Source organism: Gossypium hirsutum, chromosome A02, assembly GCF_007990345.1.
Source record: "Gossypium hirsutum isolate 1008001.06 chromosome A02, Gossypium_hirsutum_v2.1, whole genome shotgun sequence".
Lineage (NCBI taxonomy): Eukaryota > Viridiplantae > Streptophyta > Magnoliopsida > Malvales > Malvaceae > Gossypium > Gossypium hirsutum.
This window is the reverse complement of record NC_053425.1, coordinates 89,069,399-89,084,664: the sequence shown is the minus strand read 5'-3', so window position 1 is coordinate 89,084,664 and position 15,266 is coordinate 89,069,399. Positions and strand designations below refer to the sequence as shown.

Sequence of the window (15,266 nt, the reverse complement as noted above, 5' to 3'; positions counted from 1 at the left end):
CCAATTGGCCCAACCTATCTTCAGCTTCGGGAAACCCTAGCTAGGGTTTGCGCCGCAGCTCCCAAGCCATACCAAACGACAGAAGATCTCGTGTCGCAAGCACCAGTGCGCAGTCAATGCCTGGTCCATCGCTGCCATCCTCAAGCCTTCATCACCGCCGTGATTTCCGCGCTCAGCTGCACACAAATGGAAAGAAAAGTAGCATAGCAGCACAAAATAGGAAGAAACCAAAGGAAATTATTCTTACCAAATGTAAACAGTGGCTATAAAGCCCGAGTGCTATCGTTGTAATATGGACCACATGAACCACAGACGCAAACAGTTGTATGATTTACTACGCAAACAGAAACACAAAAAGTGTTTTTTTTTTAAAGAAAGATGATTTTTTTGTTTATTGTTATTTTTTCGTTTCTTTTTTTTTCAATACATACAAAACAACATTTTTTAAAGAATATTACTAAAAAAAGGGAAAGAGGGTTACCTTTGACGCGCTTAGAAAACGGAAGATTTTAGACTCTCTGACCTCCGCGTATAATGGCGCGCGTGGTGGCGCGTGTAGCGGTCGACCGTCTGAGCTTTCGCCGGATTCCGGGCTGAGGAGAAGAACCGAGAGAGAGTTTTAGAAAAAAGGGCAGGGTTTAAATGAATTTAGGTGTAAAATTTTGTTTTTATAATAGTATAAAACAACACCGTTTTGGCTTAAAATAATAAGCCCTAAAACGGCGCCATTTAAGCATATAACCCGTGTGTCAACCCGACTCGGCCAAGGGATCCGCGTGCTTTCTGTTATTGGAATAATTGTCCAATTGGTCCTTCCGCACTTCTATCCTTTAAAATTAAATTTCTTTCATATTTAAATTTTGCCCAATAACTTTATTTTTAATTTCAATTTAGTCTTGAGCCTGTGATACCTGAACGCTGGAAACGGCGACGTTTTAGGGATTAGGGTTATTTACCCAGTGAGTCCCTCTCCTTAAACGCGCACTCTAATTAGGCCCCAATTTTAGTTTTGATATTTTAAAAATTAACCCTACAGTTTTATTAATCTTTAATTTTAATCCTTTTTTATATATTTCTAAATTATTTATTTATTTATTTTAAATATTTTATATATTATTTATTTTACTATAAGCATTATTCATATGTAAAAAATTATTTATCGTATATTATTTTATCGTATATTTATATTATTATGTTGTGTTGTCTATTATATATATTATCTATTATTTATTTATATTTTATCATATATTATTTATTATGTTGTTTTTCTTTATCTTTATTATTATAATTTTAACATTTGTAAATTATTATTAAAAATTTCATGTTATTGAATATTTAGTATGATATATAATCTTCTAAACTTATTACAAAATTTTGTTCCTATTTAACATATTATTGTAAGTATATATATTAGGTTATTATACCATATAGTATGTTTTTTGTATATATATTAACCTTTTTTTAAAAAAAAATCTCTTTTCACTATTTATATACTGTTTTAAATATTTGTTATACTGCATTTATTTCCTTTTTGACTTATTTTATATATGTTCATAAATTTGTTGATTTATTTTCATATGCTTTTTTATTTAGTGTTTTTAGTATGTTAATTTTATCTTAAATTATTCTTTTATAATATTTATTGTTTTTATATATTTGCATAAAAATTGATTATTTATGTTGTTATTTTAAGCTATGTTTGCATATATGTTATGAAATTTAGGGTTTCCCACGTTGTGTTGTGCATGAAATGTTACTGTATGTTGTTTTTAAGTATATTTGCATGAATTGCTAAAATATGTACAATGTAGTTTATGTTATTATTGATATCTTGAAATATGTTAAATGCATCATCGTTTAATTTTTTTTAAAACCTCAAAAGAGTTTTAAAAATGAGGCAATGTTTTTTTGTATTTAGGAATTCGGGAAATGGTGCCCTAACATGCTGGGTTACGATTTTCCATTTGTCTAAATGCCTAAAATACCCTTCTAAATGATTTTATAAATTACGAGGTGATTTCAGTTACAAGAATTTTAGAATATCTTGTCCTATCATGCTGGATGTGATATTTATATTTTTGGAATGAAGGAATCTCGGTTTTAAACTCAAACTATTTTGACTTTTAAAAGGGATCCTATTTTTAAACTCTTTCAAAATTTTGACATTAAGACAAAAAACTATTCAATTTGGTACCGGTTTTGGGCGTTGCGAGTGTGCTAATCCTTCCTCGTACGTAACTGACTCCCGACCCTGTTTACTCAAATTTTCGTAGACCAAAAAGTTTAAAGGTGATCCAATCGCACCTAAAAAGATTGTGGCGACTCCCATTTTCATTTTTTTGAAGTCGAACCCCGTTTTTCTTACCCCGTTAAAAATGAGTTCGACAAGAGGTATGCAGGTAGACCGCATAAATTGAAAATACTTTCAAGAGGCCTTCCAGAAAAAGTATTTGCGCACTAGGTATGTGGAGCCTCGTAGGTGCAAATTTATCGAGCTAAAACTAGGAGACAAGTCCGTGGCAGAATATGAGGTTGAATTCTTGAGGCTCAGTGGATATGCTCAAGCTATGATCACCATGAAGTAGGATAAATGCTTGAGAATCTAAAATGGGATGCGTTTCGATGGGTAAGGTTTACCACTATAAATATTATGTAAACTACCACTTGGGAGATTGTCGTAAGAAGATGGGTGCTTGTTTAAAATGCGTATTAATGGAGCATTTTATGAAAGATTGTTCTCACTCGAGTAATCAAGCACAAACTTCAACCCAAAATCAGGGAGTGGGCTAGCTACCTCTGAAGGGCTGTTGACAAAATAGGGCTGTAAATAATGTAGCAACAGGCACGATTAGAACCAAAGCTAGGCAACCAACCCTTGTTTAACATCGTTAGAGGTCGTGAGGAAAGGGATGTGTCTGATGTCATCACAAGTATTTTTTCTATTAATTCAATCTCATAAATTGCCCTTAATTGAAATAGGATCCACCCATTCGTATGTTGCATGTAATATGCCTGATAAATTAGGTGTTGTGGTAGAGGAAACCATTATTGATGTAACCATAGCAAGCTCCTTAGGATAGTCAGTTATTATAAATAAAGTCTATAGGAGATGTCCATTAGAGGTTTAAGGGGTAGTGCCTCTAGTAGACCTTATGGAGTTACCATTTCTGGAGTTTGATTTAATTATAAGTATGGACTGGTTATCAGAACACCAATTCCCTTCTGGGTTGTTGCAACCTATCAAAATACCTCAGTGGAAGTGGGAGTGGATAACGATGGACTTTGTTAGTGGGTTATCCTTAACATCCACTAAGAAATATCTAATTTGGGTAATAGTAGACCGGCTGACTAAGTCAACACACTTCTTTCCTGTGTATAAAGATTACTTATTGAAAAAACTGGTTAAGTTCTATATTTCTGAGATAGTGCGGTTGCATAGGGTGCCCATATTAGAAATCTCTGATCAAGATGGAATTGTTAGTTGGATACGATTATTCTATGTGTTATTATTTAATATGTTTTAACGACTGTTTGCTCTGATTTTCTTATGAAGTGACTCACACTAAGCGTCATAGCTAAATCCCCTATTTATTTCCATCCTTATAGATGACCCACCAAGTTAAAACGTGGACGCGACATCCAGAGGGTCTCGGCTCAGTTTTATTTATTGAGTTATTTAGGCTTATTATTCAATTTATTTAATTATTCAAAGTTTTAATATATTTATTTTGAACTATGGCATGGAATTTAGGGTTTAGGTTTTGTTTTTTGTATTGCGTGAAACGTAAATAGAATTTAAGGATGCCACTATACAGTTAATTATAAACCCCCGATTTTTATTAAAAATACATACTATTATCACTTTTCCACTGCTAAAAGAGATGAGCTTGTGAAAGCTCAGTGAATACACAAGTACACAACACAAGAAAACACATCAATAATTCACAAACAAAATAACTCACTTATAGACAAATCGTATAAAACTGTTCGCACATAAATAGTTCTACACGTAGGTGGTTTGCATAAAATTGGTTGGCATGTCACTAATTCACATATAATCAACCCCGTTTAGTTTAGTGATATATTATCAGTTCATGAAAATGAAACATAATTAAATAATATACTCATTGGATAAACGGTTCTCCTAAAACACACCCTAAGACTCATAGAGTCACTCAAATCGCCATATAAGTGTAGCACGAATGCTCACACTCTTTGAAAAACACACTCTTACGATCCCCGGTGAATGAAGCATTACTTAACATTCCCTTATTTCTCCATCAAATCATTAGGCCATAATGCCCTATCACAATATATAGATGAGCACTCACGATCCTATGGCAAGCCAACTATATCTAATGGTTCCAAAAATTCACAATGCCAACATATCGTAGTAATACACATTTACAGATCACGTCATTTTAGGTTCACAATTTTTAATAGAGCTCACAGTACCACAACACATCATAGAACAGCTTGCAAAATAGAAAATTAGGCATAAAACAACAGCATAGTAGATTTAGGGTTCGCACACCGCATATATATACATTTATATATAATAGATAGAACAAAAATTTTTAATGCAATAGTATGTAAATATATTTTTTATATTAAAACCCACGCATGCATACATATAATACAAAACCCTTTTAATGCAAAGTTATGTACATATATTATTTATAGTAACCTTTGCGCATGCATTCATTATATACAACAATTCCCTTTTACATCAATGTATATATACTACATAAATTAAAAGCCACAAACCTATATATAATATATAACAGTACACACAAATTATATTATATAACAAAAATTTAGAGGCCTATATATATATCATATATTTAACCTAACCCTGGACGCATGTATACATTTTACTCAAGGTTCGCATAGCATGTAAAAACGCATGGACATAGATTCATGCTAAGAGTTCGCACAACGCATAGATGAGGTTTGCACAATGCATGAAAGAGGTTTGCACATGCACATGTTCAACTCATGACAGAAGATAGGGTTCGCATGTCTTACTTGCTTTCAATAGAGTGCGTCCTCATTTTCAGATGCAAAATATAGTGTACTCACCTTGTTCACCACAATGTCGATTATGTGATCGTTTCCTTCCCTTTGTCTTTACTAGTCGATGCTCCTCTGGTATTTTCAGCTTCGAATGAAAAAATGCATATCACATATTGTCTAAAACAATTTAATTCATTCTCTATTCAACAACAGCCCACTACTTACATTATCTCTTGCAGATTTTTATTATTCTAATACTTACCCCATTTTCTAACTTTTAACCCTCCTAACGTACATATATTTGTAGATCTAGACAGTTACTTAAACGTTAATCTCACCTAAATATTTCTTTTAAGAATCAGTCACTGTTCAACGTCTTCCTCAAGAACAAATCCATTTTAAACAACATTTCTTAGCTTCGCAAGCTTTAATCTACCATTTTCATAAAGCCAAATCATAAAAAAACAAAGATTATTTATATTTTCTAACTAAACCATTGATACTTTAGTCAAAAGCATTTCATGCATATTTGATATGAAAATATATTGTTTACCTTCGTTCTTGCTATCCTTCATGACTTTTGAGTGGTCCGCTCAATAACCGAACCAAAGTTTAAGAAGAAAAAGTTGGTGTATTACTTGAGAATTTAAAAAAGAAATTGGTGCTTGGTTGCTTAGAAATGTAATGCGCAATAAAATTTTGAAGGAAAATTAACTACCAAATGCAACAGCTATTGAAATGAAGAAAGTGTAAAAAGAAAGAAAATAATAAAAAAGGAAATTAAAACATGAGAAGAAAATGAGCTGTGACAACTTATATAGGCAAATTCATTTATAAACTTGATTTATTTGTCCTATAGATCCCTCCTAATTCTACTTTTGTTTTAATAAATCCCCTATTAACCAGTAGTCCTAATTTACCTATTTAAGTTCTCTACTTTGCTATTATTCCTATTTAGTCCTAATTACTAACGCGATTTCTATTTACTCTATCTTTAATCCATAATATAATGTCAATACCATCGATCCGGTTTCCAGGATGTGACAATCTAACGTTGGGATAAAAATGGGTAGGTATGGTTAGAATTAATACATACCTACAAGGCTGAAAAGTATAAAATAAAGTGCTGCAAAGATGGGGAAAGGTATGGATGCAAACACTGCTCCAAATTTTCCTACACAAAATATCATATATGTTAAGATTAAATCACTATTTGGATCTAATTTAGTAACTTTTTTACATTGGAGTCTGAACTTTTTTTTTTGCCAAAGTTAGGTTTTGAGCTTAGTAAATTGTTCTCACATTGAGACTTGAACAAGGTAATCGTTCCCACTTTGGGGCTTGAACTTTTTTATGTCCAAGTTAGTCCTTAAACTTGACAATGGTTCCCACATTCGGGCCAAAACTCTGGGGTTTTTAAGGACTAACTTGAACCAAAAAAATTTCAAACCCTATTGTGAGAACAACTACAAAATTCAAGGTTTAATTTAGATAAAAAAATCCAAGCCTCAAAGTAGAATCAATTGTCAAATTTAAGGTTTAGGGTTCCACAATATGAGAAAATTTGTCAAGTTCAGATACCAAAAAGTAATCTAACCCTTTATATTACCTAAATTTTAATTTATTTCCAACATATATTCATATATTAATATAAGTATGATTGTTCAAATATATATATATAAAAAGATCGAGCGTATCAATGTTGGACTTATACCAAATATAGAGAAAAACAACATGAAGCCACCAATTATCTTATGAACTCAGTGACTTCCAAATCGTGTTAATCCTAGGAGTCTGACATTTTCTCTGAAACATAACTATGATAGCCCCAATGAAGGATTGGTCCCTATTGTAAGGCCAACGAAACCTTAAGTTGGAGTTTCATAATGTTTGAGTTTAATCTAGGGAGGATTTTCTTCGATTATGTGATGGTTTTGGGGTAACTTGTTCTGGGTTTTTCCTCGAGAAGGGCTTGTTTGATTGATAGTTATGTTAAAATATCGTACCTGCTAGCTAATGTCACAATTAATACGTAAGCCGAAGGAGGAGTCACTAATTCGTTGCAATGATGGGTCGTTTAGTATATAGGCTATTGTGTTAAACCATCGTTTTTTGATTCAACCGGTTTGATGGATTCCATAGCCAAACATTTTATAAAACTTTGATAGCTTTTAATATTGACATAATAGTAATTTTAGCTCTCATTGTTTATACATTGTGTCCATTTAATCTTTATTCTAAAAAATTCAACTCCCTAACATTTATATAGTGCAATTTTGTATTTTTAGAGTTTTACTTTTATTTGTAAGATTCAAGGTTAAATTTAAAACAATAAAAAAAGATAAAATTATTATATTAAATTTTTAGGTTTTTAATTTTAATATATTTTGAATCAAATTTAATTGATAAATTTATTTTTTTAGCTTTTAAGGTGAAAGAGTTATAAAAAAACAAAACTAAATTAAAATCAAATTATACAAGGTGTAAAAGTTAAAGGTTATTTTTAGAATAAAAACTAAATTGATACAATGTATAAATATTGATTATTAAAATTTTTATTATGCCAATTTTATAAATAAAAAATAAAAATATTATATAAAAAAATAATAATTAAATAGTATCTAGTTCAGCATTATTCTAAAACTAATTATATTGTAAGCCTAAATGCATAAAATGTTGTCACATTGCAATATTTTTTATCGAAGTGTATTTTTAAAAATAATTAAGTTTATGAAAAATATTCTTAATAACATAGAATATAAAAAAAACAAAATTTGTTTGCAAAATAAATATAATTATAAGAGTTACAACGTCATCAAAAAAATTTATACCTATGCTATTGATTAAGCGGTTGAGGTAGGTTTTGCTGGGATAGGGGCAGAACATGCAGCTGGATTTTGTTTGCCACTAACTTTAGGCTTCACATTTGAACATTGTGATACTGCAGGTCCAGTCGGTCCACTGTGCGTAATTTCAATGTCTGCAAGTTCCACATTTTCACAAGGCAAAGTAGCACTACAAATAATCTTGACAGCTTCTGGACGCGCAGAAGTGCCGTGAATGTTTTTGAAACTAATGTTGCTTAGTTTAACTTTTGATTCTTCCTGCATCAACAAAATAATGATTCAATGACCGGCTAACTCTTTTTGCTCTCTTACGATTTTGATAAATATGTACATACGTTTATTTTGCATTTGTTCCATGGGCAATATTTCTAATCAATTATAATAGGAGAACTGACATTGGTCACGGTAATATCCTCAAAGTGAATGTTCGAACAAGTGCCAGGTTCAGCACCTGGCCAAGTTTTGATTCTAACACCATTGGAAGTATTAGTCATGGTGCAATTTTTTACTGTAACTCCATCAACTGGTTCTTCATTTTTAAACAATCCGAGACTGCCAATACTGATACCATGTCCTGGTCCACAAGTTACTCCATTGATAACCAAATTTTGGAACCATCCCCAATTGAAACACAATCATCACCAGTTTTTATCTCTGAGTTAAGAACATTGACCCCATCTGATCTCCCAATGTGAATCCCATCTGTGTTTGGGCTTTCGTCAGGTGCAGATACAGTGAAATGTTCGAAAGTAATGTTTTTGCATCCTAGAACATTAGCCTGGAACTGCTTGCTGTCTTTAGTAGTTATATCTTGTATCATTGCGTTGGTTAAAAAATCAAACCTTAGGTTCTGTTTAATTCCAGAATGAAACAAAAAATAATTATTACTTAATTCTATTTATAAAAACAAAAGTCATAACTTCTCAATAAGAAAATAACTTACAATAGGAAGTGAACCACAATAATTATGACCTTTGCAACCTTCCCTTTTATAAGCAGTGGTTCCCTGGCCGTCGAAAACTCCTCTGCCAGAGAATTTGAAATTTTCAATTCTATTGAAAGCAATCCATTTAGGCTCCTTGAAAGCACCAGGGTCTGCCGGAGCCTTCACAGTGCCTTGAACTTGAAGCTCAATAGGAGCCTTGCAAGGACCATCTAAGGTAGCTGTACTTAAAAAATATATCCCTTTAGGAATCACAATTTTTGATGGAGATGTCGAGGCACAAGCTTCTTTCCAAGCATCTAACAATGGCTAAAACCAAATAAGAAAAATAAAAAAAGATACATATAAAGATAAGAGATTTGGAAAATAGTTATGCATACTTTTATCTGCTGACTATAAAGTTATATGATATTTTGCTTACCTTACTCAAATCTGTTTTCTCGTCTGCCTTTGCACCAAACTTTGCAACAACATCAATAACACCACCACCTCCTCCTCCTGAACCTTCAACGGATGATATGGACAGAAGTACTAGTATTAACATGGATGAAACAAAATTAAATTGAATAGCCATACTTTATTTTTATTCACTACAAAGAGAGAATGGTTTTTGTCTTTTGTTTTGTTTCAAACAATCTTATATAGATAGAGTAAGGCCAAATTACAACCAACTAAACATTTTCTATTTTAATTAGCGTGGGTAAATAATAACACCAAGTTTTGCTTGCTATAATTAGCACTTCTTTTTCTTTTTGGAAGCAATTAACTCGTTAATTTGCCAACAAACTTGATATAGTAAAAATAATTAACTAACACGTGACTTAATATAACTATTTAAGGTTTCTATATATAAATGAAAATGATGAATAAAATTGTTGACTTAGCTCGATTGGCATTGACCTTGTTGCACATGCAGGAGACCGTGGGTTCAAGCATGTTGAAGGGCATTAATGATCTCCTATATTAAGGGTTGGGGAGGAGTTATGAGTAGTTCTAGGCAATGTATAAAAAAACGATGAGTAAAATTATCCATTACTAATTTCTTTTCTATATTGTATTAATAATTTATTATATGGTTAGATATAGATAATTAAATATGTATGTTTAATAGTATTGAAAATTATAGTATTTTATTAATTTTAAATATTTTTAAAAATAAAAATTTATTAATAATATAATAATATTAAGCTTGACTTAAGCTAATTTTTATATAAAAATAAAATCACCCATAAAGGTTAAGTCATTCTAGAGTGAAAGAAAAATGGCTTATTTTTCGTTGACTTGTAAGTTATTTTCCATTGACCAAACTGTTTTCCATGAGACAGACACAGGAAAATGTAGAAAATATTTTTCGGAAACCATTTTCAATGAAACAAACAAAACCTGCCTTGACTGAGTTGGTATCACAAGCCAAGGGGAACCAACTTTGGTCGGTAGATTACTTGAATTCAAAGTCTCATTGCAATTTCATATAATTATTCCATGTATCAGCAATGGTATACAAGTTTAGTTATAATGCTACAAAGTATCATTAATAAACATAATATGCAAGTATGCTTTTATTTTATTTCAATTTAATGGTATGTTTTGTTTTTTAAAATAATATCCATTCAATGAAAAAAATTACAAGTGAGGATCAAATCTCGGATAAATGTACTAAATAAGATGTAAATACAAAATGAATTACAAAAGAAAATCATACTTTGTTCGAATCAAGTTGAAAACTCTATCATATATTGGTGTTTATCCATTAGGGCTGTGAAGGTTAGACCTTTATGTGTATAGTTTTGTCATGCCTTCACTGCTGTTACAATGGGCACACCTCAAGCACCTAATAAATGCAAAAAGCTCGAGCAAAAATAGGCAAACTAAAGCTGCTTGAGAGCTCTCAAAAATGGGAAATCGAAGCCTTAGCAGAGGAGCCAAGCAATGCAATATTATGTTGGAAAAGAGAAGGCTCATTTGCATCTCATTGGCGTCCACAGGCCGATACTATGCCGGCTAATAAAAATTCAATGAGATGGAAGATAAAGGGGGAAGGGAGGGTTCATTTTCAGCCATATAATCGTCAACAACCACTCTGCCAGTCGAAAGATTAAGGTCTTACTTTAACAGCAATGTTGACAACTTTAAAAGCTCATATTTAAATTACTCTTGCCACTAATACAAAAATATTTATAAAAAAATAATAATTTAAATAATATAAATTAATAAATAATTCATAAATTGTTTTAAAAAATTACACGAATTGTCGTCTCCTACTACCCATATTTATCAAAGGAAAAACGGGTAAAACATATGCAATTACCAAGCCTAATTTTGGGAAATTTAGGCTGGTGGAAAAAACCTATTATGACTAAAAGGCATAGTATAAAATTCTTCAATCCTATTATCTCCTCTAAACGATCAAAACTTTAGCCCCGTGGTATCCCTCTACCTTTCCTCAATTTCTCCACTTTTATTGTGTTGTCTAAGATAACCGCCACCATCAATCCCACCATTATCAGCAGTGAGAACACGGTGTTCACGAATACATTAAACTGAAAAAAACATTCACTTTGTTTTACCCTATTTTATCATTGAAGATTATGGGATTGGATTTTTTTAAATAAAAAATAAAAAACACTTACTCAGGCTACATCGGTGTGAGCGAGGCCGTGATGGGATGGATTCCAATATTGGTTGAAGAATTGAAGGATGGAAATCCCTAAGAAGAGTGATAATCCTGTTATGATAAGGTTTCTTGTGTAATTCATGTTTCTGAATTGTAGACATGATAATCTAACAGAACTTGCAATCAACAAAGCATCAATATTTCCATTAAGATTACTAAAATTAGATAAACCAATATTTAGTCCTAAATGAAATAATTTTTTTTCATCTTGGCCCATATCTTTGTCAAAATTGGGAAATTTTGTCATGAACTTGGATTCAGATGATGTAACACTTTTAATTTACGAAGCCATCACCAAAAATTTTAAAATCTAAAAAATGTAAGAAATATATTAAAATATTAATTAAAAAAATCAGGTGATGGCATAGTAGAATTTAATAATATCATTTTAGTGTACTTTAATGGAATCTAAAATTAAGGATTAAATTGAGAAAAGTTATCAAGTTCTTAAACTAATATGACCTTTTATGCTAAAACTCGAATTTGGATTAGTCAAGTAAAGATCTATATGACACCCCAAACTTGGCCGGGATGGTCCGACCTGGATTTCGAGCGACACATTAGCCAACGAGGTGATTCTCTGAAAAACTACTAGAGATCACACCAACCATCCATACTCACCATACATATACAAAGATTTCATACAAGCATTTACTCCTAAGAGCATGCTTTTCTAAATTAAACTATAAGTCATATAATAAGCGGAATAAGGCGTACCTGGATTTTGGCAAACTGTACTAGCTGCAAAATGTCTCGTTAGTTCATATGGGTAGTATCATATAATTCAAACAACAAATTTAGCCAAACAAGCAAACATGGAGATTAAAAACTCCCAAAATTTAAAATAGACCAAAAAATCCAATTACAACCCTCTAAAAAATTATTTTTAAATTGTCTAAAATTATCTAAGCCCCATTCCAATTCTCTAGGCTGGAAATGTCCCACATTCCCTTCTTGGGATTTTATAAGCTCGGCGCACATACTGTAAAAACAAAGTTTGTGTGATGGATCATTGAACTACTGCCCTGCTCGTTATCCCATGCACTACTTATCATGAAGGGAGAAGAAAGCAAAGAGATGAGCTCAGGAAAGCTCAGTGAATACACATGTACCCAACACAAGAAGACAGACATCAATAATTTATGTACTAAACAATACTAAAATTTTGAGTAATAAATAAATTGATAATAAACTAAGTTTTCTTCTAAAGCTAAACAAATGTTCAAAAATATTTGTTTTCAAAACTTCGATAGCTTACTAGGCCATTTTGGTGGCTAATGTAATCTTTCGAATTCAAGTCTAACGTCTAGGCCGGGTTGGGGACATTACATTTGGTGGCATCAGTGCCTAGTTTTTCTAAATTTGCATCGTGAAATTTTGATATATGTTTGCATGTGTGCATCGAAAAGGGGTATTTTGGGAAAAACCACTCCACAAGATTTTTGAAAATTTTATTTTTCTGTAGGAAATTAAATCCAAGATTACTGTAAAAAATTTAGATAAATTGTAAACTTTATATTGTGAACATTTAGGAGGATAAATACTGCTTCAACTTTTGTTTGAAAACTATAGATATACTTTCGATTTAAAACTTTCGAAAGATCACTATGAACACCCAAGGCTGATGTGGTAGGGGTTGGCCACGTAAGGCTGCACCTATAGAGTTACCCATTGTCTAGGGAGAAAACCTAATACCAGAGGAGGATTATGTTGAGAATGAAAATGGTGACAACACGATGACCCAGGTGATGTTGAGGATTTTACAAAGGGTTGCTGGAGCCCAAACTGGATCGGGGAGCCAGGGATCCGATGCAGAGAGGCTCCGAACAATGGGTTAGAAATGTTCAAAGGCGTTGCTGGAACAAATCCAACGGTGGCTGAGTATTGGATGGAGTCGGTGGAGAGAATTGTGAAGGATTTAGACTGTACTTCGGAGCAGAAGTTAAAGAGCACTATGTCCTCGCTAAGAGAAGAGGCATATCATTGGTGGTAGTTTGCCATAAGAGGTATGCAAGTTGACCGCATAAATTGAAAATACTTTCAAGGGGCCTTCCAGAAAAAGTATTTGGGCACTAGGTGTACGAAGGCTCATAGGCTCAAATTTATCGAGCTAAAACAAGGAGACAAGTCTGTGGCAGAATATGAGGTTGAATTCCTGAGGCTCAGCGGATATGCTCAAGCTATGATCACCATGAAGTAGGATAAATGCTTGAGGATCAAAAATGGGATGCGTTTCGACATCAATATTCAAGTTGCTCCACACTAAAAATGAGTGCTTTAGACCCTACTGGAGAAAGCCAAAATAGTGGAAAAGATTATACTAGTGAATCACGAACAACGAGAGAAAAGTAAAGTCCTGGTTAAAAGAGATTTGGGTTCCACTAGTTCAAACTTTTATCCTGTAAAACGATTTAGAGAGGGTAGACCGCGGACAAGGGGCGCAATAACTAACTCTAGGGGTAAGGTTTACCACTATAAATTTGAAAAAAAAATAAAGAACACACAAAATTTTACGTGGAAGCCCTTTCGAGAAAAAACCATGAGTAGAGGAGAAGAAATTTCACCATTTCGAATTCGAATATTTTTACAAGAAGAATAGACTATGTCTATTTATAGGCTTGTAAAGCCATATTCTAGTAAGACTAAAACACCTTATTCTAATCAATATCAAATAGATAGAATTTAACAAGGTTTAAAAAACCTTATTCTAAAATAAAATAAAAGAAGTGTAATTCTATATGGATTCTTCTTTTATTTTATTTTACCGCTGTATTTTATTTAAATAAGGATTCGGGTCACTTAATTTTAACAATCTCCACCTTGACATGAATTCTCAATGAACAAGTTCTTCATCGCGAACTCTCAACGAACAAGTTCTCCACCTCTTCCATAAAACCCCTTAAAGGTTTAACTTCAACAATGAACACCAACCAAGTCTAAGCAATGCTCAAACTTGGATATAGGAAGTGACTTAGAGCTAGTTTGGCAATGCTTTTGAAAAGTGCTGTGAGAAAGTACTTTTGAGAAGTACTTTTGAAAAGTTTGGTTTAAAATTTGAGTGTTTAGCATTGCTGTCAAAAAGTACTTTTGAAAAATAAAATGTCCATTTTAAAAATGTTATTATCAAATAACAAATATGCGTTTAAATAACATTTAAATTAGTTAATATTATTATATTTTAGTGAGAATATAAAAATATTATTATAACTTCTTGTTAATATTGTAATATATAAAATATAAATTTTAAATATTTTTAAGCAATAAATATTAATTATTTGTAAAATTTAATTAGAATATATAAACTATATTTTAAATATTTAAATATAATTATTAAATATTTGTAATTAGTATTTTAAAAATATTTTTTATTTTAATTAATGATTTTAACACACTTATAATTAAGTACTAAGAAAAAAAAGGGAAAGTACTATATTATTAGAGGGGTAAAAAAGTAATTAAGCACTAAAAGTGCTTTTGGGGAGGAAAAGCAAAAAATTTTAGCTTCTCCTTTCCAGAAGTGCTTTTCAAAAGAACTTCTAAAAAGCTAAAAGTTTCAGCCAAAAGCAACTTGTTCTGCACAGCTTTTCTTCCAGAACTGCTTTTGGAGCCAAAAGTGCTTTTGAAAAGCAATGCAGAACTGGCTCTTAGTCATCATATCTGCAGGATTTTCATGAGCACTAATTTTGCTCGCAACAATATAACCACGAGTAATAATATCACGAACAAAATGATACAGAACATCAATGTGCTTTATTCTCTCATGAAACATTTGATCTTTTGTAAGAAA

The 15,266-nt window shown here is 32.0% G+C and overlaps 1 long non-coding RNA gene and 1 pseudogene across 1 annotated transcript; both read right to left on the bottom strand.

Annotated features, from left to right (window-relative positions):
• Positions 1-7,823: 7,823 nt before the first annotated feature.
• LOC121213655 (polygalacturonase-like) lies at positions 7,824-9,403 on the bottom strand (annotated as a pseudogene).
• Positions 9,404-11,006: 1,603 nt separating this feature from the next.
• Positions 11,007-11,633, bottom strand: LOC121213664 (uncharacterized). Its single transcript, XR_005909056.1, has 2 exons — positions 11,436-11,633; positions 11,007-11,345 (listed from the first exon to the last, which is right to left on the bottom strand). It is a non-coding gene; the product is annotated as an uncharacterized lncRNA (long non-coding RNA).
• Between the last annotated feature and the right edge of the window lie 3,633 nt (positions 11,634-15,266).